The following is a 27,851-nucleotide window of genomic DNA, read 5'->3' on the forward strand; positions in this document are numbered from 1 at the left end:
TTATGGTTTTGACGATGTAAGGCTTTCGTCGTCGTAAGCTCATTGCTTATACTTTAATTTGACAAGAAAGTGTTGTTCGTTTGCCGGTGGTCACCAATGTGGGAACTAAGAATCATTCACTCTTTGCTCTCCAAAATATCAGTTTAGATTCCCACAAGGCAAACGATGTCTCCGTATTGCATCATGTGTACAATCAAGCTATTTTATGAAATATTTAAAGCCCAAAACTTTCATCAAATTGAATATTATTTAACAATTAAATGAAGTTAAATATTTTTCTCCGAAGACTAATTAGAATTACTTACATCCACACAACACGAAAATCATATGCTAACAATTCCAACGAATAAAAAAAAACAGCAACCACACCGCTCATACACACATCTATACCAGCAATATCATCACATTATAAGAGAAAAAAAAAGAAATCAATTCGAACAAAGTTGCACATCCATATTTTCCATTTGATCGTTCTTCTCAGCCGCTGTTTACCTGATCTCACAGTGCAAACAGCGAATACACTACTCTTCGACGGTTTTCTTTGCAGTGTTATGGTCTTCAGTCGTGAATTGACTCTGCTGTGTGTAACATCGAAACGTTTATACTTTTGATTATTTAAAAAAAAAACTTTGTTTTCATATTATTATTGTGAGTTTGAGACACATTTACTATAAACGGGGCAATGAAGGAAATATTTTCGTCTTACGTATAGTGATCGTATTTTGGTTTGGTTGTTATACTGATAGAGCGCCGAGTTTACGATAGATAGATACTGATCGTAACATTGGATATAGTCGTTGTGTTTGTGGGAAACGCTGAAAGGATTGTCAATATGCAAGTGCAAATTACGAAGACGCTGTTTGTGTGAACAATAAAAACAAATTTGATTTCTTCTGAACTATAAAATGAGTAATGATCGTACGTCAATCGAAGTACTTTAAATTCGGCTAGGCATTTTTATTACAAAAAAAAAAAGTTTCGTTAGCAATCACCATTCAAACATACTGTTCGTGTACGATATAAAACGGCTACAGAGTGCATTAGTGATTCATATTACATTTTCGTGAATATATATTGATCCAAAAAAGTGATATATGATTTGGAAATAGAATTAAAATAAATGACCGAACATGAAAATCATTTTAACTCTGTTGATGTCCAGTCGCTTAGCCATTATCTGTGTGTTGAATGTGTTATGATTTTTATGGCTCGATCGTTTTTTAAGATTAAAACTTTTTTGGTTTGAACGTTTTCTCGTGCTTTTATTGTTATTTTGGTTTTATTTTAATCTTAGAACCACATAAAAATTGTTTTATTTGCGTACAATATATTCGTATGAATGTGGTGATGTAATGGATAATAGCGTGGCTGTGATTGACTTTGGTTGCTCGAGTTGATGGTTTATGAAATTTAATTTATTCTTCGCTTCAACCGACAACGATATCATCGAACAAAAAAGGTAAGTCATATACGTATAAGAAGTTAATATATCACCATAACATAGCATCGCAAAAACACAGGAAAAACTTAAAAACGTTTTTCGAATCGAAAGACATCGATTCGCGCGAACCTTCGTATATGACTGAGTACAACTGTACAACTGGGTGAAGTCATTTAAAGCAATTTTTTATACTTTTACTTAGACATGCTTGTGCTGACAATTTTTTATTTTATTTTCCCTCGTAAGCAATCTGTCGCGCTACAATGGGATCGTAAATCCAAATAATTTAAACGACCTGAAACCAATACAAAATATTAAATGGTGCAAAATGTGTTGCACTGCTAACACACACCTTGTACATGCGAAATAAAATTAGTTCAAACCATGCTCTCAAGATAATTAAAAAAACCGAATAGAAAATTCAATTTGTACTAGACCGCACTATATATATGTTGTGTGCCGAGAACAAACGCTATTAAAATATCTACCGCATAATTACCCAGTCACAGTTTTTAATTTATTCGAATCTGACATTGAAAGGTTTGGTTGGCATACAAATTTCTGTTACTTCATTTTGGGTTATAATAGGTAACTATGCGGTTTCGGAAATGCATTGATAAAAGCGCTCAATAACAGAATGCAAATCAATCGATTTATTTAGTGGCATCTGTTACCTTGGAACAACTTTGCTTTTACTTTTGTACAAGGGAAGAACTAAATCATTCAGCTATTGAAAGCATTTGTTTAAATTTCACTTTTGTTGTTTCAAAAACCATAGTTGAATAACGACTGCCAGGGAATTAATTAATAAATCACTGGTGTTATCCAAAGCAAAACCAAGCTTTGTTCAGACCTCCATTTATTTCGATAAAATCTTTTGATGGAGACATATCTCAAAAAACACTCACACAACACAAAAATCGATTAAATCCAATTGCAATTAAAATTCAGACCGGTATACCGCAAGAATGTTTAAAACGAATTATCTTTTGATCTCTTTTTGCAATCAAGTTCATTGACTATGTTCACATAGTTTGAGGTTTTCCTAATATCTTGACCCACTACGAGCCGTGTCAAGAGGTCGCATATAGCTATTTTATATCTCACAGTGATAAAACATTGTATGTAGAAGAAGCAGATATAGTGGCGTCGATTCACATAATGCTGTTTGTAGGAACGAAGTTATTGCATTTTGGCTTGAAGGTGCCTAGGTTGGAGAATATTACAAATTCTGAAAGATTCGTTTGTGGTTCATGTTGGGAATTTTTTCTTGAATTTATTGCATGTACTGTCATCGAAATTCTCCACCTCTGAAGAAATAAATAGAAGAGAACTACATTGGACGTCAGTGAAATTTAAACGTGAATTTACTTCAGCTGTTCTGCAGTTGGTCCAGATATCCAAACAAACCTGATCCATACGTCTTTATAGGGTTTTACCACTACCGCGCGTGTGGGTATAACTATTTCAGCCGAAGTCGTAGGATCATTTTTGTTTTTATGGGTGAACCAGGCGCAAAACATCTGAAGCAAATTCACGTCGAAATTTCACTGACGTCAACGTTATTATGGAATTGATTGTATGAATTGTTCTTGATAGTTACGTAAATATATGAAGCAATAGTATCGTTTTGGAGTACCAATTAGGCATGTTCGATAATTCATTAGATTGATAAAATATCGACTATTTCCCGATAAAAGATTATCAACAATTGATTGTCGATAATTATCGATTATAGATAAAACATTCGATTGATGAGTGAAGACACCTGGTATCAATTTACCTACACTAATCGTTTTGAGTTGCAGTTCGTACAGACATTTTTTTTACGGTCTACATCTTAAAGAAGAAATGTAGCTCCTTAGAATTGTATACATACTGGAGCTACGCGGATCATTTGTTCAAGATTTCTTTTTTTATGAAAATAAATGAAATGAAATGAAGGTCTTTTACTGGCTAGGAAGAAGCGACTTTGACTAAAGGTGTGCGTCGGCCACTTTTTCTTTGATCGGCGTAACCCTCGGCGTCGGGTCTTAATGATACCCTAGACCAATGCACTCTCGAGAAGACTTTTAGACACAAAGTTCAAAGACAACTTTTTGACTTTTTAAGAAAATTCATTCGATATGTCGGGATGACTGTTATAACTTTTACCTTTGCATCACGTCGATTCATTTAAACAAAAAAATTGATTTGTTGAAAAAAATGTTAATTTATCATCAAAAAGTCTTTCTGGAGAGTGCATTGGTCTAGGGTGTCACACCGATCGAAGAAACAATGGTCGGCGCACACCTCTAACTTTGACTTAAACCCTTCAGAAAAGCCAATCGTATTGCCGTAGAGTTTTGAATCTATTACTTTTATTGTTTAAATCATCTGGTAATGTTGGATTCAAAATCTTTTACTTCATTTGTTATAACGTGGATTTTGTTATAAAAGACAACACAAACTAGATATTATATTTCTGTTGTCGTTGTTGCTAATAACAGATGACTAGTCGTTCCTTCAAGGATGGTATCATTATTTCAACTATTGGCCAAGAAAGCGTCACTTTTCCATGAAAAAGTGAGTATAAGCAAAGGTCACGAGTTGTCATATCTCACATTTTTCCATACATTTTCGACGTTTCATGACCTTTGTTAATTGATGTTGCCAGCCTGCTACTTAAGTGTCAACTTATTGGAGTGTCTTTCAAATTTTTTTGAATTTCCTATTTTCTAGAAATTGAAAGACTGTAAAGATTCAATAAAATGGATCGAGATCAACTTCGAAATAATTTTGAAATTGTTTTCAAGAATATTTAGAAGTTAATGCAGATAATTGATCGTTTAAACTAGAATACATTTCCAATGAAAATAAAACGCTCAACATTAAGCGCCACCAAAGGATACCATTTCTTACATAATGCTTAATGCATTCGCATTGTGCTTGATCGTGACACTAGTAAAATGCAAATGTTATTTTCGAATTACAATTTGAAAAACGGGACAGTCAATACATTTTTATTCTCTTTTTTTTGTATAAAATTCTTTTTATCGTCGTCGTTCGCTCTTTTTTTTTAATATGTCTGTCCGCGTCGAACTCGACGAACATGACTCCTGTGTGTTTATGATAATTTGTTGGTTTAGTGAAAATGGGATAACACAAGGAAATGGAATGAATGAAGCACAGAAGAAGAGAAAAAATTATTATGGAAATTCATATGTTTTATATTCACTTATATATACTACGAGTCTCACGAGTTAACATTAAAAACAAACTTCCATTCGATAATATTATTTTATTATTGTTGCTCTTTTGATTGTAATGTGTGCAATATCCGAACGAGTTCTTTTTTTATGATTATTTTGAAAATCAGACTCTCACGCGATCAAATTATACAATTGTAAAACTACCAGCATGTTCGGAGAATAGTTTTATAGAAATGAAAAAAAAGAAACAAAAAAAAAACTTCAAACCAACAAACATTAATGAGGAAGAAACGAAGCTTTACACACACAAAACATTTTCAAATTCAATTAGAACGCCTCCACTCCGGTAAATATCCATCAATGTTTTGCTTTGTTCGATAAAAGTAACAAAAAAAAACAACTTCAGACGGTTGTACCGTATTACATTTTATTGGGCTATTAATTTAGAAAATGTGTTTCATATAAAATATTATGAATATTGACCCCAAAAATAGTGATACGAAATTTATTGGACACTTTTATAGCCGGTTGACCAGCACACAAATTCTTCGAGCTGTGAGACTTTCGAATAAAAATCGTCGTGACTCTCACTATATCATTGATATACCATTCGATCTGCACAAGCTAGAACCATCTAACCATCACACACTATGAAACATCTTACAAAAAATATACCCACGAGCCTGGTACTAAAAAAGAAAACGCCACATCGAGCCAGTGCGGCTCTGCCATAGTAGTGCTTCAAAACTTTCTCGTAATATTGATTGACAATTCAAAGCTTAGATTCCATAACCACAACCACCAGTCAGTACCGCCTTTTCCATATGGGCCAAATGGGCAAATGCCCGCGGCGCCCGAAGTGGAGCAGAAGAAAATGGCGCCTAAGTACTTGTAGTACTTGTCGACACAAAACTCAATTTTATCGAAACATTTTGTCGACTCCAGAAATAGATGAAACACAGCACTGCTCCTAGCATGAACACTGAATTTACAAGTGTTAAATTTGGAGGTTGCAGTGATAAGAGCTTCTATTGTATGAACTCATACAATGAAAACTGTGATTTCATCAGCATCCGGATATTTTCTACGTTAATGCTAGGAGCAGTGCTGTGATGAAAGGATTTCAGTGTTTGAATAACTGTGATTTGCAAACTTTTTTGAGGCCAGTGTCAAACAGGACCTATTTTTGGGAAATCGATTTTCCACAATTTGCCAACATTTGCTAAGATTTTCCAAAATTTTCCGAAATTTGTCAAATGGCAAATTCTAGTAAATTTTAGCAAATATTGGAAATTTTTTGCAAATTTCGGAACATTTTAGCAAATTTAGGAAATCAATTTCATAAAAATAGGCCCTGGTGTCAAAAGATCGAGGATTAGTTGTACTCTGCAGCTTCGTATTTATATTAGTCTTTATCCTTGTTATAAAAGAAATAAGACGAGTATCTTAACGCATGACAATGCAACAATACATCAGATGCTGCGAAAGTAATTCATTACTTGAGGGAGGTAACAATTTTGTGATAAAAGCAAACTCATTCGTTTTTGAGCAACTTGCTTCGGTAACTGTCAGACAATGGCAAAGTTGACGAAAAAAAGTGACCGAAATGAAAAACATACGAGTGAGTTTGCGAGTACACAAAATCATTTCAGAATTAATGAATTAAGTATCAGCATCCAATGTATTGTTGTTTATTGCCCGTCACACGCAAAAGTTGATTATAGTTTAAGTAAAGTTTAAGTAAGATTAAAGTAAAGGAATTCATGAAAATCGAATCGACAATATTTTTCATGTAATGGATCAATTCCGAAGGGGCAAATTGCCATGTAATGGTCAACTTTCGCATTAGGTAGGCAATAAAATTAATAACATTGAACAATAAGCAATAAACTCTTGCAATAAATGTTCCTTTTATAACAGAAATTATGTTTAAACAAATGAAGTTATAGATTCTGTATCGAACATAGACTGGAAAATACGAACAAAATTACGTAAAAAAGGTACGAAATATTTGATAGTGTGAGTTTTTTCCTACTAATTTGCCCACCAAAATTAGCGCGTAGAATTTGAATTTGCGTACTAAAATGATTATATTAGTCGGTCATTGAATTATATCGAAATTGATCCAAAATGTCTGTAAATTGAAGGAATAACATTATGTATACCATTTTAAAAAGATTAAAACAAGAACACTGCGCTTACAAGTCCGATCGACAGTACTAAGATATAATTAGAATAAATTTAGGACTTCTAAAGTTTGTCGATAGAAAAGATCTAGGAGAGAGAGAGAGAGAGAGAGAGAGAGAGAGAGAGAGAGAGAGAGAGAGAGAGAGACAGAGAGAGAGAGAGAGAGAGAGAGAGAGAGAGAGAGAGAGAGAGAGAGAGAGAGAGAGAGAGAGAGAGAGAGAGAAGAGAGAGAGAGAGAGAGAGAGAGAGAGAGAGAGAGAGAGAGAGAGAGAGAGAGAGAGAGAGAGAGAGAGAGAGAGAGAGAGAGAGAGAGAGAGAGAGAGAGAGAGAGGACTTTTGAGGTTTGTCGACAGAAAAGATCTAGAGAGAGACCCCGAATAATACTAAACAAAAAAATGTAGCCTCTTTTCACATCATCGAGAGTCTGACAAAAATGTTATAATTTACAAACAATTGATCCCATTTAAAACGGAGGAAATGTGGAATTTTTACTGCCGCGAAACAAATGAAACTTATGGCACGTTTTATTAATTGCATAGGATGTAGGCCGTGTGTGTTTTTTTTCTATTTAACCTGCGTAGGTAGACATGTATATCTAAATATAATGCCCATTAAAATATCTTAATAAATAAACTTTGGTATACACCTCGTATAATGCTGGATGGTTCATGGGAAATATTGAACTTACCATTTAGATACTTATAAGTGTAATTAAATTAAAATTAATTTTTCTACATATTGACATTTATGGGATTTTTTTTCGTTGAGAATGTGAGCTGTACATTTATTATTTATGGATGTTCGTTCGTTCGTTTTTTATTTTGTTCATCGTCCGTTTTCATTTTGAATATGAAAATATTCAATTGTGCACATCAAGCCAGAGGAGAGAGTTGATGTGTAATAATTAGTGTTGTGTAACGTCTTCAAATAAATTATTTTACTTTGGACGATCATGAATACTGTACCACTATTCCTATTCATGCCGCGAAGTGCCCATTTTACGTTTAACAGCATATCGTATATTCAGATTTTATTGCAGGACATTAAGGTAATGGACGAATATGATAACGTAAGCCCATTTAATATGACGGACAAATACTTTTGACAAAATTCATGAGCACCACATAATATGCAACAGAAACAAAATTAATTGGCAAAAAAATAAGCCAAACGCTAAAATATTAAACCAGTTGGGAGTATCGACAATAATGGATCATATAAATCAATTCAGTGCAATGGATGTTCCTGAGGCTGTGTCGCAAAAGTTAAGCTTTATGACGCTCATAAAACCTATTTTCAGAATATTAAAAATTTAATTTTCAAAGTTTCGCGATACTCTCTAGGCAATCTATCGCTCTGCAGACGTGCATATTCGATAAAATTTCTAAATTATTTTCATCTACGAAATTTACGGCGCATTGAATATTGATACTTATGGGTCCGGATGTATAATTTTGACCTGCACTGAGAACGTCATAAAGGCCTACATTAGCAAGTACTTCCAAGTTAATCGATTTAAAACTTTATTTTTCGTTACAACCATTACAATCTACAATGATTCTCCACTTAACGTGTAAAGGCCTCGAGTATGGGACACAATATGTGCACTGAATTAGATAATCGCCAAATCTAGTTCTTCAAAATCTAAGAAATGGATTGTGAAAATTTTTAGAATTTGTTAAAAGGCAGAAACGTTTCGAGCGTAGTTTTGTCGTCTGTAGATTTAAAAACAGTTGAATCGATTTGATTCTTCATTATCAAAAGTAGTCAATTTCGCTTTAAAAAAGTCGGTTACGTTTCTCCATGTGATACTAAACAATACTCTAGAACATCATAATGACATAGAGTTGCTTCTGAGTCGCAAAACAATCAATGTTTACCTGAAATCGCATTGAAACGCATGGTGACGCAAAGAATAGCATGGTACCGCATAGAAGCGCATGGTAACGCATAGAAACGCATGGTAATGCATAGAAACGCATGGTAATGCATAGAAACTAATGGTGATATAGAAAGATAGAAAAATGAAATCGGCATTCTGGTTTGTAGTAGAACGTTTTCCTTGGATCTCTTTCTCATTTAATGTTTCTCGGGATAAACAGACCCCGAAATGACCTACAGATCGCGGTGCAGCGTTTCCTACACTGCTTTCTGCATCAATTAGTCCGAACCAGAGGTAGGCAGGTTTAGGCTTTTGAAACACTTTGAACCACAACCATTTTATAAGAAACTATACTCCTCAGAACCATATAGTCAAAGCCGTTCAATCGAATTATTTACAAAGCACCTCTGAGTTCTAATCATCATTGAAGACAATATATGTTTCTGTCGGAAAAACAATCTCTATTTTTAAAGAATAAATATATCTACCACTACCACTCGATTGAGTTACTTCAAACGTTAAACGTTCAACATTAACGTTTACGTGCTGAGGGGCTTATCTGTCTCTAATAACCAAACCAAATATTAATCCAATTTCCTTAAGACGACTTTTGATTCGATGCTATCACTTTATCAATCACACGCTATCAACGAAGTGATCAATCAAAACCAATGTAAAAGACCCTCGATACCTGCACATACGACCCATACAAATAAAAGAGTGCAAAAATTTCTCTTGAAATTAATTGCAACAATTTATTTTAACGGTTGGAAAGTTACATACCGGCCCGATATGATTGGCTAATGCCGCTATTTCGAAGGCGTGGTTTTATAGAGAAAATTTTATACAATTTTATTCTACATTATACACATTAGAGCGCACATAAAATAAACTGGGGATCGTGCTGATCGTATTATTATGGGAAAAACCCGATCATGCGATCAAATCAAACGATCAATTGATATTGGCGGTTTGATATTTTTCGACTTTAATATTATTAATCGGAGATTTGATGGTATTGAGTCTGTTGTTTTTTTTGTGTTCTTGAATAAAAAATAGAGCGTAGCAATTCAATTGAAAAAGATTAAAAAAAAGAAGATTTTTCGGTTTCCTTTTGACACACTTCGTTAATGGGTATAAATATAACAAGCGCCATACAACTACTCAATGGATTTTCGACTCGACAATGTGGCAACAGGTATCACGATTTTTTGGAGGTGGACTTCCCTTGCATGAAATTTGACATTCGGCAGCCATATGACCAGCAGCCAAATTATCGGGTCTATTACTCCCTTTGATAATGAAATCTTGTACACTTCTTTAAGCTTTACCACACATTTGGTTATATAAGTCCAGATATTAGGCCAATGCTCATTACTTATTTTGACGACATTGTCGACAACAGAGGGTATACAATATAGCCCTACAAAATATAATTCAATTCTTTCTGTTTTATTATGTAAGCAATGAGAACGAAATGTTAAATTTCCCTCATAATTCAAAATAAATTTTAATTTATCTGACTAGTAGTACAATAATAGTGGCGTCACAACGTGACGCATACACTAGTTATTTATGTAACAAGAATCGTATGAAGGTATATCATCGCACTAAATGTCAGATTATCAATCCGAGGCGAAGCCGAGGTTGGCAAGACATATTGTGCGATGATATACTAGCATACGATTCGTGTTGCATACAACGTTTTATGCAATGAAGAAAATCGAATAAATACCAAAGATAATCTTAGTGTGACTTCAGTAACACGTGGCTTTTATCGCACTAGTGCGATAAAACACATTTATACAACATTACATCACAGGCGGCGTAAGTTACAAATAGCATCACTGGATCGCATAAAATAAATGAAACAATTCTATAAGGCAAGTGCAAATAAGAGGAAATCTCGCTCCATTAAGGCAAATGCTATCATGTGATTGACTTAAACTATGTCCCCTTTTGAGCAAATGGTTTTGTTTAATTGGATTGCTTATCTCTTTTGCTCTCTGCACTCGCCTTATACTTTTCCAAAAAAGTATGGACTATAACATAAAAGTACAGATACAGGGGACGTCAATGAAATTTAGACAAATTTACTTCAGCTGTCGTCTTTGTTTGGTTTTACTACTACTTCGCGCATTTGTTTAACTATTTGTCCCTTATAAGGACTCTTGTTTGTATGAATGGGTCAGCCACAAAACAGATGAACTAAATTCATCTCTAAGCTTCACTGACATCCCCTGTACTCGGATCACAAATCCGATTTTAATTCTAGTAACACAATGTACGTAGTAATGAATTACTTTTTCGATTTTCTTCACTATTGCTTTATAAACAGCAATTCGTGGTTGCATAGCCTTACTACACATTTAAATACAAGGAATCGTGAGAAATAAACCGATATTAAATTATGTCATGTCAATGCAGACATTGCAACAAATAACTTCTGTTACAAAAGTGAACTTAAACTTGCCATTCAGTAAGTGAACATGTTGATTCAATCGAAATCATCGACTGAACCTTTGGAATAACTCTGAAGTTACATCATTTTCGGAAAATATGACTTCAATAAACTTTCCCAGTGGATCATATAATGCGAATAATTCCAGTTTATCCAACGTCCATCCATCGGACTAATGCCAATTTGACCCAATTCCAGCACCATATCATTATGCATTTATCGGGGGAAAAAAATATTGCCTTAATTTACGCACGTTTACTCCATAAACATGAGCGATTAATAAAAGGCGCAGTGAAAAAATAATCATTATGTTTTGATTTTTGTGTGTGTATACTTCACAAATATATATGAGCCGATCATAAATTACGTTCGGAAGACATTTATTACATTCCGTGTCGTGTGATGAAGGAAATCATAATTTTACTTCTTCTCTGAGACTTTCAAATTAACCAATGTACAAACACTCAAATTCTGATGGTATTGATTCGATGTTGATCTAGATGATCCATATATGATTTATAGCAATGTAATTGATAGAATTGAATTGGATAGAGAGAGAGAGATAAAATATTAAGTTAACGATTATTAAGATCGCTTGTAAATAACATAAAACGATTACTGATTGAGGTTTCTTTTTCGTCTATCGGTGTTGTTCTGAATTTAATTTAAAACACGATCGATATTACACATCGCTTTGAAAATTAAATGATTTCTGAACGAGATGTGGTGTTGCTTTCAACTCTTCGTTTTTTTTCTCAGTTTAAGTTCAAGGTCTGACAATAATATCTTAATTTTGGGCTCAATATAATTTCGTATACGAACTCGATTTGATATTCGAATATATAAATCTTAAATGTTAATAACCGTTATGCGTAACGTAATATAAATGTTTATAATGGGAATAGAGTAAACACTTCATCTCGCTCAGTCGAAATAAATTCAATTTCCTTTAAATATGGTCAATCTGGTTTACATTTAAAAAATAAATAAATCGAAAACAAAAAAAAACTTAATTATCATAAATATCCAATAAATCGAATTGAATTTCGTTTCCCAGTCACTTTTTTCAACTTGTTTATAAACGTTTGAAACATTTCTAGGCTTTGCCCGCATAAAATTTAGTCCGTACATAATTTCTTGAGATTATTTTTTTTTGGCTCTCGTACACGAATAAAACAACATTTATAATCGACTAGTAGATCGAAATAATTTACCATTTTCATAAATAGTCCAAGCAGAAATTTAATTTGATTTACCATTCATTATAGGAAATTTATTACAATAAAATATTCCATGGTCAATCGATGGAAGTATATTCCCCGGTAACACACTGTCGATAGATTTGCATTCATTTCTTCTGTTTTTTTCTTCACGTTAATAGATTAATAACATCAAATTTGTTTAAACTATTTTGTTGCAGTATCGATCCATCCAGACACGGTTATTAGTCATACTCTAATGGGAAACCTCTAAGTTGGCAATTAATCAAATTTCAAGCGTTGGTAATTTCGGTATATAGCTTCTGCAATTCAGCGTAATTATTTAATTGGCTATGGAATGTATACTGTAGCAATTACCCTCGCCATACATTATGTTAATTGAAATATTTTCCACTTTCTGTTAATTATATTCATTAAGGAGACCAGTTAGTTAAGATATCTACAGGAAAACTTTAATAAAATGCCAAAAATAAAATTGTTGGTCCACTGTGTTATTCCTGCCATATTATGCATATTCTTTTCATACAGTTATGAACATACAGAATTATGAGTTCCTATGAACTCTGGTGTGAAACCAACAAATTTTAATTTTTATTAAGTGAAACATACTAGACATCAAAATCTGAAGTGAAAGCATTTTTGCTCATGTTGTCTACAGCTGGGCTTGAACTAGCAACCTCTGGTTTATAAATCCAGCGCCTATCCAACTCGACCAACGAGACGAGCAAAAATGAAGTCATTTCAGATGTTTATGTGCCACATTTAACGTTAACCACCAATGCCAACAATATTCATTTAGTTATGAACATCTAAAAGTACCACCGTGTTTCCTATCTCATCTTGTCATTAGTCCACACATTCCCATGTGTATGAGTCGCAGCATATGTATGTGTGGAACAAAATGGACTAAATAAATAAGAGATGGCAAACACGGTGGAACTTTTAAGTGTTCATGGATGTAAAAGAAAAATAAATCCATTGGTTCCGATGGAATGGATGTATCGGCTCAATAGAGCGCAAGAATGGTTATTAGATCGTTTAGGAAAATATTGGAATAAAGATGACGACGTAAATCTTTCACGAAGTGCTGAGTGAGAAGTGAACTTCAACCTGTTTTCTAATTTATGAATTGTTGTGGTTTGTAATTGGTTCCACAAGAATTTTGTTAAACAAAAGAAAATCTAGATTTTGATTGTGTAAATTTTAGTTAAGCACGCGTTCGCAACAAGAATGAAATACTAAAATAAAAAATCTAGATTTTGTGTGGAATCATTTACACACCACAACAACTCCCAAATTAAAAAACATGTCACTTTTGTGCTGGTCCGATCCTTACCACAAACATCCGCTAAACATCTGTTATCAACAACGACGAATGAAATTTGCGACAAGCTCCAGCTAGTGCTCACTTATACAGTAAAATGGGTGTAAAAATTAATGTTAAAAATTAATGAAGTAATAGATTTCTAATCAATTTAGACGATTTTTTTAAAGAAGTAATAGATTCAATGTGTAATAATAATTGAATATACGACGTATTCGTTGTTAATATTTCAATTGTTTATTTAATAGCGAAAAAAAGGCTGCAACCAGTAAAAAACGGTATGTTGTTAATGGTTTTTGGAAGTTCCGCATTTATTTAGAGAATTTCAAAATTTCGTTAGCTTTATTAGGCCGGAAAGAAAATTGGCCAAGCAGCCAGGTTGACAAAAAATGAACCATTTGACCCGAAACAAATTACAGTACAGATCAATCTCAACAATGACCTGATAATTTCAGGTTAAAGACGAATTTCGTTCAGGTCTGATATGATAGAGTGAACGAACATACAAGTTTTCGATACGACTTTGCTGTATCGACGCAATTATTACCTCCATCGCCCGCAAAGCTTCAAGCTTAATTTAATTTCTTCTCATATACCACACTGTCAACGTAGCTGACTCATCTGACCGGTACAAATGGATTTACGTTTCTGAATGTTTTGTTTACCAGTGAATTCCAATGCAATTTAGGACAAATTAAATTCAATTTTTTTTCCACAAATTCTCGGAATTCTGAGAAATTTGAGGAAAAAAATTGAATCGTTAACTAGTATATGAGAGAAGTAAAAAAAAAAACAATTATAATTTATAGCGACCCGTCCATTTAGTTAACATAAATTAATTATGCCATACCATCATCAGTGGCACATAATTTAGTCAAAGCGTTCAACATTTTTTTTGAATAACTTTTTTTATGGTTAAAATGCTGAAGCTATAATAAAATTAGCATATTACAAACGACGAAAAAATAGTCCATTTAAATTAACTACATACATGACGATGTTTCCTTCCGATGGCGATGGATATTTGTGTATATCACTTGGTGACATCCAACAAAATCCAACATCACCACACACCATATTGCCATTAATTATACCACAAGTATGAATTATATTTAAATCAAAGTATTTCAACTTTGTATATGTAATAATATCCCTCTTCTCAGCATAAAAAAAGAACTTAAAAATATTAATTTCGTCATAAAAAACAACTGAAACACCAACAACAACAACAACAACAAAAACATTTGAATTGTATACATGTAGCCACGACCACATAAATTTAAATGTTGGTCTGTTCGTCGAGATGTTCATCTGGAAGGCGTAAACCAATTATCTTACAACGTTATGAGCGTACGGTAACGTATGCAATCGATAAGTTCGATTACTCAATGGATTTTGGTAAAAATGTTTATTATATGCGCATATCGACGATGGAACCACACATCGCAACGATACCCTAATGACCATGGCCTTTAAAGGATAGTTTAAATTCGGCCGAAACGCACTGCAGGAAAAATCGAACCATTCGTCAACTGTGTCACTGTGTGAAGTGTCACTGTTTGATCGAAACTTAATAAGTTCCGGGCTGCTAGTACCGAGCGCATCAATTAATAATTTTTGGTTATAACCATTAGAAATAGAAAAGGACTAAGCTCAGTTGGTAGTGTAGCGAAATCACACAAAATGGGCCTTGGGCTGATTGGATTGGCTATGTCCGAAAGAGGTGGAATATTTGATTTGATTTGTTGAGAGACCTCACTACCATCTTTTACGGTTAACAACAAGTGCAGTCTGAACCATCGTCTTAGGGTCGGGTTAATGCGATTTACATGACAATGCAAGCATTCAGCCATGCATAACGCCTTAACCTGGCCCTAACGTGACCCGAACCATGCCTCAAAGTATTCAAATACTTTCTGAAAGCTAAGTGCCTGAAAGTTGAATAGAGATCTAGGTTTAATGTAGGCTAGACATATGCACAGAAATTCGACGAGGCATTCAATGTGAATGCCGCCCCCAAACACAATGCAACTACGCAAATCATGAAACTTAAGTGCACTTTAGCGTTAAGCATTAACCTGTTACAGACGGCAAGCATATGATCAGTATTATTATCGGGTCTATTGCTTCCATCGATCAAAATATTTTTAATCAGTTGATTTCAAATCTTGCACTTCAATTTTTTTAACCCAGAGCGTGTTATTGTTTTTGTCGTAGTTATCGATAATGCATGACGACAGAAGTGTCAGGTTAAACCCTATCTTTTATGACGAAGAAAACGGTAGCCATCTGTAGTCGACTTAGCGTGAACCAAAATAAGCGTAGACTCTGGTTAGTGATACTTGTATAGCAAAATTAGCGTCATATCGTATGAAGTAAATAGCCTCAATACAGACAACACACACTCTACGGATAATAGCGGCAGAGTCGAAATTTTGCTTGATTTTTGCAAGTGGTTCCAGGTGGTTCCGGGTGGTACCTCTGTTCCAATCGAAAAGTGATGTATGGAAGGTGCCCCTTATTTTTGATAATGTACAAGTCGTCCATACATCATTTTGTCCAAAAACTTCAAATTTAGCCGATATAATTTTGGGTCATTTTGACTCTGCCGCTATTATCCGTAGAGTGTGTGTTGTTCGTATTGAGGCTATTTAGTATGAAGTAAAAGATCTTCTAAAAATATAAAGAACAAATGAAGTAGTAGATTGTATGCTAAGTAATTCGTTCCGATTTATTTGTGTACTGCAACCGCAGTATACGATAAACCAGCTCATGTGTGCATTCCGAAGGTGGCACATCGCATACGTTTTTCAGTTCATAAAAAAATATTTTTTTTTTACTTTGAGCGACAATCCTTAGTCGATTTTATTTTTGCTGGTGCATCTTGATGAACTCAATAATATAGTTCTTTTCATATCTCCCTGTACTCCGTGTGTACATGTGCATATAAATACAGCCGACAAATTGGTGTTTGTGCAGTGGACCCACATTTTAATTTCGATAGTAATTAGTCCAAAATAACCGATTTTGTAATTACATTATGATTGGTTTTCACATAAAATTTAATTGAAATGAGGCGCATCGGCAATCTCTCTTGGACTGTTCGCCGGAAAAATATGATTTCGATCGATATTTTATGCGACGTAAAATATTTTCATTTAGTTTTTATCAATCATCTCGAATAATTCTCCTTCTTTTTGATATGGTATATAGTGTTGTCGGTCGAACGAGGTAATTAATATTTTAATTAAATTCCTAAAATATACACACACCATTTGCTGTTATAATCTGCACATAATAAAATATATTTTTTTTCATTTTGAGATACGAAAAATAATCTCCACGACGAATATTAAGGAACAGTAGCAATATATGCAAAGATAACAGTAGCAAAGTGTAGCGAGCAGCTTGAATAATAAACATTTTATCTCAGTCATCTTTTTATATCGATCAATATAATATTTTGCAAGGCTAACAAGTTGTTATGTTTTTTACATTATATATTACGTTGGTCTCGTCGTATCTGCACATCGCAGATAATTTTACGATCCCGAGAAACATATAAAAATGATGCCTTGAGGAGTACATTTTGCCGAACAAATTTTTCAACACTTTATTTTATAGATTTTCCTGAGATGTCGCTCGGCTGGTCAACGTTTATCAAATTCGTTCGGTATTTTAATATTATCAGCTGCATTTAACTATTTCAGCATTTAATCACATTTCGGCTTATCGGAACCGATTAAAAGTTCGTTAAAATTTATTTCACTTTAAGAGAGCAATTGGCGAAATTGTCTACCAATCGAAAGATGTCGGTTCTCAGATGTCCAAGTTGTTTCTTGTTTGTGTCGAAGATACTCTGAGGAAATAATGGAACAACTTCCAGTCATCAATTCAGTCATTTGGGTAAAATGCTGAGAAATTACGTTTTTAGACAGAAATGTCAACTCTTACAAGTCAGAAGAATCACAAAATTAAGCCGCATCGTTATGTTTGGCTGATAAAGGTTTGAAAAAAAAAAACCTTTCATATGTCGCAATACGTATGTGAAGACCCCTTGCTTTGTTCGTCACGGACTGGTCACGAGCTAGCAAGTTTGTCGATGAGTTTAAATTTCATTTCAATTATGACTCGCTAGATTTGTTCGTGAGCAAAATGGTATAGTGTTTATAGTGTTCTTAGAGTATTTTATCAAGTACCACGACTGGAGAGAGATCGATTTTTTGAATTGCATTGCATATTAATGCAATAAAGCGTGGGGTAATCTGGCACACCATACAAATTGATCGTGTGCCAGATTCACCCCAAGGGGCGAATCTAGCAGAGTTATGACTTTTTGTTATTTTCTCTCAGATCAGTGGTTGAATGTTCTACTTACATAAAATATTAGATTAGTAGTCAGTCCGGGCCTTATCTTACTCTAGTACTACATTTGCTAACAAAATATTTTGAATGGAAAATGTACTGAAAGGGTAAAAATTGAAACCCATCTCTACATTCTGAATAAGTATGTATGTGTTAGCTATAAGCGACTCAACACGAAGATCCTTTATTTCAGATTATATTCTTAATGTTCATACGACCAAAGTAGCTTTGACTAAAGTAGCTTTTGTAGGTAATTTTGTTCGAATTTCAACCAAAACGTTTTTGGCTAATTGCCTCCAAAACCTCGTAAATTATGAACTTATTTCAAGAAGAAGGTGAAAATTATTGAAGAGACACATAAACTATAGATTTTGAACTGATAAGCACCCACTAAAAATGTTAATTGATCGATTTAACAGTTCCACAAGCTATAATTTTTCCTAATAGGCTTACAACGATTAAACGAAATTGATCAATCATGAAATGCCGCAAGATCATTTACATACAACTAATAAATACACCTCTCACTCTCTATACTCAGTCTACATAAAATATAATATACGAGGCAAAAAAAACCTCTTTTCATATCATCACAGTCACAAAACGATATTGATTTGACATGATACTGACGAACACAATTATTAATCTTCTGGTCGTTCTGTCTGCCGTTTTTCGTTTCTTCTCTGTCTCTCGCGTCAGGTAAAAATATCGCTTCTCTAGATACCAAAACATAAATTTTAATATTTTAATCTTTTTTACCCACTAACTTGATGATAGTCCTCATTGATTTAAGCTGGCTGATTATTGCTGGTGATCGTTTTACTTCACAGCGCATTATGTTCCGCCATTCTTCCTACTCTTAATATACGTCGTATTAATAAACGAAGGCATATTAAATTATAGAATGTGTAATCGAGTGCTGCTTTGAATATTTAATGAAATGTTACAAAAGTATGTGAAAAAAAATCATTTAATAAAACCAGATAATCTCGAACATGTACAATTGACATGTTTTGACACGGTGACAAGTTTCTGTAATCAAAATAAGCGATCACACTGCACTATCCCACTTGTTATCCCTTTTCATTATTTTCGTACAGTTATTAATTGAATAAACAGGTGTGTACGAAAATGCAAGTTCCTCTAATTAAGTTAAGTTCGACGGCTTGTTAGTCTACTTAGGAAGGCCGACGATTACATACCCTTAACCTGTCACATATGGCTATTCATCTGTTATCGATAACGACGACAAAAATGATGACAAGCTCTGGATAGTGTTGTTCTTTAAATAGAAAAATGCATTCCAAAAAAATTGAAGTACAAGATTTGAAATCAACAGACTAAAAATATTTTGATCGATGGAAGTAATAGACGCGATAATAATACTGGTCATATGCATGTCGTCTGTAACAGGTTAACTGAGGAACGCACACTCTATTGACAGCAATGCCAATAGTCCGAGTGTAGTAGTGTCGAAACCACAGTGTCTAAACTGCGAATCCAACGAATAGAAGAAGTTTTATGTAAAAAACTGGCTACTTTACAGTGTAAAGTTTACACATACCATTTTTTACCTAGACGTCTTCTATGTTCCATGTTGAAAAATTTACCATTTTTGGCTGTTATTTGCGTCATCAAAAATAGTACTCCTTCAAATTACGGAAATAATAGTCATCGACAACCACTTACTTGCAGAATGCAGGGCCTATTGTTGGTGGATTTTTTTAACCAAATTTACCGAAAAATATCGAAAATTTACCTAATTTTACAGAAAATTTACCGAACACTTACCGAAAATTTACCGAATTCTACCGGAAATGAATCAATTATTTACCGATTATACATCGAAGATAAATTCAGTAAATTTGGTAAATACATTTACCAATAATAAGTCCTGGTAGACCATCAACAACGACGACAAAAATAAGACCCGTTCTCTTGCTAATGTTCAATGAACATTGTTCATTTCTTAAGCAAGACATAAAAACAAACTAACGAAGAAATAGGTTATAAAGCAATAATTTGAACAAAAGAAGTACTAGATTTAACTGTACGTTTGTCGTTTGAAGGAGTACAGTTAACAGTCTTTTAAGTAAACTTGCTTAACACTCTCAATCACATGAACGTTTTACTTGATTAGGATAATCTATCTTGAAGGAATAACGTCATCATCATTATACCCTGAATTTACAATTCACTTTCCAATGAACAAAAATTAAAACCAAAACGATGTTAAACACACAAGGTCCAGTAGTTCGTCTCCTTCACCTATTACGATTTGTAGATTGAGCAAAAATCGAAAATCAAATTCAAGTGAACAATGTATATTACAAACAGTGAGTGTCAACACCAATTAATCATTTTCAGCTTCCAAATCACGCTAAACATTTGATTCCATTTTTTTTCGTTCGTTCGTTCGAATTCAAACATAAAATATATAACAACAACAACCCGAAACGTGATCCATCTCTTACAAAACAATAAAATATTCAAATTTATTCATAATTGTTTTTACCATTTATATATCTTTACACGAGATGAGCTACTCTCATTAATTATAAATTCAATATTTTGGTAGTTTGATTATTTGTAAGACGATTTTTTCTTAGTTTTCTTGTTGGTGGTAAGGTGATGTGCTCTTTTTTTATCGTCTACCGTGATTCATTCGAAATTCTCATAAATAATTTTCTTTTGTAAATGCAAACAACAATGAGTTATTAAGTCTTTTTGTTAAATGTTTTACGAAGAATAAACTTTTGTTTTAACGAATATGAGTTGGTAGGCACGCAATGCGTTACAATCATATCAACTCAATAAACGAAACGTTTTCGGATTATTTTTTTTGTATTTCTTTTTGTTTCTCTCCTCTGTTCATGTCTTGAATCCATTTCAAGTGGATTTTATTAAAACTTCCAAGATTCAGTGTAAGGTGTGGCTGTAACAAATCACAGCATAAAGCACTGTGAGTAGGCACAAATTCACATTTTGTGCAGAAATCGGATTATATTGTAATAAATGGTCGTACAGTTTTTATAGGTTCCAGTGTTTATCGCATACGAAATATGGATTGGCATACATACAACGTTTGACATCAGGGCCTATTATTGGTAAATTTATTTAGTAAATTTACTAAAATTTACTAAAATTTATCGAAATTGAAGTTTCTATAAATTCGGTAAATATTCGCAATCTTTGGGTAAATTCCGGTAAACTTCGGCAAATTTTGGTAAACTTAGGCCTTGCATTGACATAGTTGCGTCACCTTAAAGCATCTGAACAATCAACGAAAACGAAACTTTAGCGTAGACAGCTGATAACAAAACTTCTAATTCAGTAGAGATTTCGGACGATTTTGTTTGTTACACTTACCTACCAGATCGAAAATTCAATCAATTAACGCATCACTGTGTCGAGGGCGCTATGGCACGTAGACGAAACTGCACGTAGAACTATCAATCATAACTAAACCATTCGCTGTGTTACATAAAATAACAACAAGATTTTACTTTTATTTCGATTTTACGTTTCGATCATCAGCAGTTCATTGTTTTTATGGGCATTTGAATCGACTCAAGTAATTGAAAAGGCAAGACAATTTAACCAGTTCTCGGATCAAATAATTTTTCTTTTTTTTTTTGCATGAGATATAGTAACATGATAAATCAGATTTGGTGCGAGTAAGAATGCGAATGTTTTATCGTCGATTAAAGACGACGAACAAAAAAAAATTGATTTAGAAACAACAAAGGAAATATCCCTTGTGGGCGCCTATTGCATAAACATTACATTTTTGTGTTGCACAAGTTGTATCACGTATTCAGTTTTGTCGTTCGCTGAGTAGTATAACAGCTCCCTGAAGAGTTTACAAATCTTTGCGTTCTAAATTCGATTTTATTTTATTAGAAACAATTGCTTGATGGTTTGATTGTGACTGAATACATTTGCATCGAAGCTTTGGGACTTATTCAAAGTTCGATCAGAAATTAATGAGCGCTTTTAAGACCGGAACAAATACTCCGTCGGTATTCCGAAACTTCATCGCTACGTTATCCTGTAAAGGAAGCTAGTATCAACTGATAGCTTAGTGGTGTATAGGCATATTTCAGCATGCAACTAAGTAGTTTAAAGGGTTTCGATATAATCATCAAATCTGCTACATCCATTGTTTAAAATATCGCTGAGTCTTTCAAACAGAATCTATTACTTCGCTTGTTTTAACGTACACTTTACAATATAAGGTAAAGAGAACAGCGCTCGTCGTTAATTATGTCGTCGTTTTTGATAACAGATGATATAACATTTTTGAAAACTTAAGATATGTAACAGTTACATTGTAACTATCTTCCTCAGTAGCTTGACATGATTGCTACAAAAATCTATCTCTCAATTTATGGCAATATACAAAACACATAAAAAATTGCGCGAAAAAAATCAGTTTTATGTTGAAGTCTATATTACCGTTGACCACCCAACCAACCATCTACACAATAATGTGTAACTCGAGTATTTTTTTAATTTCTTTTATTTTATTGAAGCAACAACAACAACATCAGCAACAAAAAAAATGATCTAGGATTCGCACTTTAATTTGTCATAAAAAAAAACTCTCCGAAAATAGCATACCAACGTACAGACAGCACATATCAAGAGATTAAAAAAAATATATTAATTTTAAATGACATTTACAAATCGTTGACATAATCGCAAGGTATGTTATGTGATATATAAATGATCGTTCTTAAGACGAGCGAAGAGAAGCAAAAAAAAAAAAAACGCGAACTTCGTTATTTTTGTGTACATACAAACGTAGCGATGCGATATAATATATAACATCTATACCTCTTGTCCATAAAGAAAACAGAATATAAAAAAAAAATCTCAATTTTTTTCTTCTTTACTTTTGTCGAACGTGTTGAGCAGTTTTGTTTGGAGGATTTAAACATTGTGCATGCCGTTTCGTATATTATACGATAAATATTTGACATTGACTAATGATCAAGATGACACATCCGAAAAATCTGGCTTTTGTGCAATATTCTCTTTATGGTCTTGGGTATTTCTGTATTTTATATTATTAGTAGCCCAAATATCTGGAGGAGATTAAGTTCATTTGTTATCTTTTTTTATTCACATAATATATCCATTTCGAATACAGGTTCGTCGTTAATGTCTAATATGCAGACACCACTGTTTTCCATCATGGATGGAAGTCATTGTTGTAGCTATGCCATCTCTAATGCTATTATTTGAAGAAGAAACTTGTTCTACAAACTGGATTCGATTCTTTTCTCTGTCGGTCTATCAGTCAGATGCTACTTAAAATTACATTAGGAGAATAAATCTACTACTTTGTTTGTTCAAAGTTAGCAGTTGAGTGGAAAATATCAAATCTTGGACTTCTTTAGTTTAACTATATGTTTTGTTATATAATAGACCACTTGCCACTGTTCATCGTTTATTTTTGACGTTGATGTCGATAACAAATCACTTGCTGTTGCCAAATAGTGGTTCCGTGAGCTACATATATTCTCTTCTCACTGAGGAGTTCTCAGTTTTTGTTCCTTTCAAAATTCGTAACATTTGAGGCTGTAGAAGACTTCATTTAACACAGAAGACATAACGATCAGTCAATGGAAAGGAGTGAAAAATAGTCACGAACCTAGACGGGATTGATAGATGCCAACATGGTTACTTACCGGCATTATGCAACACAATCAATATAGTTATACACTCACGGAATTTTGAAAACCGACACATTTTCTGTTCTGTGTTTTACTGGTTTTTTGTGAATTTTGTATGTATTTTTATATGGAGAAATCAGAAACTCAAGTAAAACACAGAAACAGAAAATGTGTCGGTTTTCAAAATTCCGCGAGTGTAAGACAACATAAAAACATCCAACACAAAATAAGCAAATTACTTACATAATTCATACTTTCATAGTTAAATCTACTACTTCAATTCAACTGAGAACACTATCAACACATTCATACAAGGTCTATTACTTCCAGCACCAGCACTAGACAGATTTTATTACTTTTGACTTGTTTTAGCTGTTGATAACAAATGATCAGTTGTTTCTAACCATTCCAACGGTCCCATCAAAATTAAATTTACATGATTTTGAGTGCCCTAGGTTGAACCTAGTAGGTTCGAAAGGGAAAACTAGAGAATTGGTTTAGGATCTGATGTCATGACTGTGTATATTCGAAGTGTAACAGTTTCTTGCCAAATTCTCTACCACTAGCCCGCGCACTGTTAAGCACTAGCTCTGTTAAATGCGTAACACTCATAAGCAGTTTTGTTTACATGAGTAAACCAGCTGAAAATCAGCTGTAGTAAAATAAGGCTGAAATTTGATTGCCCTTTCCCTTTCTTGTAAAAAATAAATTAATTCCAATTCGCAATTCGATTGCAAAGAATTAAAATAATTTCGCTGAATGTGTTCCAACGAATAAAGGTTTAAATATCCTTAGCAATGAAGCATCAAATCTTAAATTTCTGAAGAATTAAAAAAAGAGAAACAAACAAACAAAAATTTAAACTTTACATTTAAGTTACTGTGACACACGAAACTGTTCTCATATCAACCATATCTTAAAAAAGTTATTTATTCAATCTGATTGTCGTATGGCAATCCGTTGTTGTAAATATTTATAATAATTCGTACGCATATATATAACGCGCCAATTGACACAAAACTTACGAATTTGGTGTTTCTGTTTTACGATTTGTCATTCTTATAAAACGTTTACCATAAAAATGCTGTTCATCCTCGGGTGTCATGTTTATTATTTTCTCTCTGGTGTATATGTCCTCTCGTGCATATTGTATTCGTATTTATATGGTTATTGTAGCCATTTTTCAGCGTTTCATAATTATTTCAATATGTGCAAATTCAAGCAGAACGTATGCAGAGTAGATCATTTACGAGTCGCATTAAATGCACCGTATAATACATATTTCATATGAATTATTCGCTCAGTTTGAGCTTTCGCTGTTATGATATCATTTTGGTATAAATAATTTTTATTTTTTGCATAAGTGAAAAATGTATGTGTGTACGGATGTGGATACCCTACCCCGGAGACCCGGTCAGAATTATTTTTTTTTTCTTTCTTACTCTCGCGCTCCATTCCAGTTAATTTTGAGATTAATTTTATTTAAAAAAAAAATGTTTTTTTTTAAGTCGGATGGGCTAACCTGGTAGCAAAAGAAGTTAATGTGAAAAAATGTGCCATAAATTGTTATTACATTGTCAACGGCATTTATAATATTAATTTTTCACTGGACTTTAAAAAAATAAAAGCCTTACAGGCGTTTTAAAACACTAATGTATCTCCTTTTAAATGGTTTCTTAACGCTCTCGCGAATTTTATGTTGATTTTTATGTTGTTTATTAGTCGGCCAAAATAAATGTTTTCGATAGAAATCATGACGAGAACTGGCTGTGCATTTTGTATTCTTTTTAAACCTCTCGTTTTCTTTAAATCCTAATTTGAAGCAGACAAAAATGTTTGTGGATCCGTAATATCTGCTGATAGAATTGGTCAAAGTGAATTTATAAGACCTCTGTATTACAGGGCTTATTATTCGGATTTTTTTTCGGGAATTCTTCAAATTTTTTTTAGGAGTTTTAAGAATATTAGGAATTATTAAAAGTTCTTTAAACTTACAAGTTGAAGAACTTTTATGAATTTTTAAGAATTTATAGAAATGTTTTAGAATTTTTACAATTATTGAAAGCTTAAGCTGTGCAGAATAAGCACCAGCTGGTGTGCAAACAAAAACACTTTGTAAACAATTCAAAGACAACGTACAGGTAGTGCATTTCTATGTTAACGTCATCTATGTTTATCATACAAGAAGTGTGTGTTAGCAGATCAGCTGGTGATATTCAGCACATCCAAACTTTTTTAAAATTGTATGAATTTTTGGGAAATTTTAAGATTTCTTAGAAATTTTTGGGGAGTTTTAAAGAATTCTTAGACACCAATGAGCACTTGACCATCGTAACCATCTTGCACTTTGCATGGTTTAAATCATTTTCATTTCAAGACGATTTCCTCGTCAAGGGATAAAAGTTTACTGGAAAACGATCGAGCATAAATTATGATAATGATCTGTAGGACATTTGTAAAAAAAAATCTTTTTCATGTCGTATAAAAGAGGCAAGGTAAGAGGCAAAACCTTTCACTTAACATGATGACCCTCAGCAACACAACGTTCTCTTGATTTCATTATCTGCATATGCTAGCAAGACAACAGTGCCAAAACCAAATTCTTAGAAACTTTTGGCAATTTTTAAGAATTCTTAGGAGTTTTTAAGAACTCAAAGGAGCTTTTGAGAATTTTTAAAGATTCTTAGAATTTTTTTTTTAACTTTTGAGAATTAGTTTTTGAAAATTCTTAAATCTCTTAAAAGTTTCTAATTTTAGAATTTTCAGATTTTTTTAGAATTTAAGTTTTGATGCTCCGAATAATAAACCCTACGTTTCATAAATGTTATTAAACTGAAAGATAAAGACTACGCCCCGACGAACACACTCAACCAACCATTCGATCATTAATCGTTCATGCTTTTTCGCTACTAAAACGTCTTAAGTGCCTTTCGTAGTATTTCATAAAAATATGTTCTCTCTCGGACAAGAACATATTCATCCGATTGCGTACACATATATTCAATCTATAACCCAAAACTTCATATAAACAAAATTATTCCATAAATTATTATACATAAAACATTAGTTGATATACCCATTCATCCATAAAAATGATTAATTTAAGAATATAACACAAATCGCACCTTAACTAGACACCATTTATCATTTGCCAATATTCACCGATGTGATTTTTCAAATAATGATGCATTCCATTTCTGGGCATATCAAATTGACTGACATCTTAAACCCAAACACATCCATACACAATAAATATATGAATTGAATTGATGTTTGCTCTTAACATAAATAATTTGATCAAAGAGGGAAATTTATGTGAAGTCTTATTATACACAGTGATGTTTTACCATCGTGTTTGTTATTATGTGTATCGTTTAAAAAGTGTAAAGAGATGAGAATATTGGTTGGGTTGATGGTTGTTGCTTTTTGTTTGTGCATACAGAATATAATATGTAGCTGGGCATTTCGAATATTAAACTGCTTTATAAACGGCAAAGTGTTAACGTTAATGATGTTCTTTAATATAAAACAGAATGAAATGTGAAAAGCATCTAAATCGTTGAATATATTCATATTGACGAAGCTTTGGCATTTCGATATTGTGTTATGGTTCTCTTAGGTTTTACATTTTGTTTTTCATTATTTTATTTTTTGAATTGTCGTCTGCAACAATAAATTGATGGGAAATTTATTAATACCAGCGGGATATTTATATGCATAACCAAATGGACCGTCATGTTGAGTCTTAAATATCAAAATTTTTCCTTTCAACGAATCGACAATGACAATCGAACTAAATAATTAATAATCACGATTTTACAATATTGATATTAAAGATCGGACCATAATTGTGTCCTTGATGGCTTGATGTAATTCGCTTTCAGCATTTAAACGAAATGTATTTCTGAAACAGACCGTCAATGAACGATGTTTAATAATTCGGTCGATAAAGCTGAAAACACACCGTATGCTAGTGACTCGGTAAGACTGCGTGAAACTATGCCAGGTGGTACGAAAGTAGTAGAACAGGTTCAGAATAACAAAATATTCAAAGCAACAAACATCTCGATCACATACTAAGAGAGACTTTTCATTATAA

The 27,851-nt window shown here is 33.2% G+C and overlaps 1 protein-coding gene across 2 annotated transcripts in view; it reads left to right on the forward strand.

Moving 5' to 3' along the window:
- The first annotated feature begins 530 nt into the window (after positions 1-530).
- The window catches only part of LOC119078216 (zygotic gap protein knirps-like), a 98,769-nt gene continuing 71,448 nt past the window's right edge, over positions 531-27,851 (forward strand). The window contains exon 1 of one of the 2 annotated variants that reach the window (XM_037185675.1): positions 531-1,459. The gene's annotated coding sequence lies outside the window, so the exon portion shown is untranslated. The remainder of the gene's footprint in view (positions 1,460-27,851) is intronic. The other variant, XM_037185674.1, reaches the window with a different exon arrangement.

This window comes from Bradysia coprophila, unplaced genomic scaffold (assembly GCF_014529535.1).
Source record: "Bradysia coprophila strain Holo2 unplaced genomic scaffold, BU_Bcop_v1 contig_248, whole genome shotgun sequence".
Taxonomy (NCBI): Eukaryota; Metazoa; Arthropoda; class Insecta; order Diptera; family Sciaridae; genus Bradysia; species Bradysia coprophila.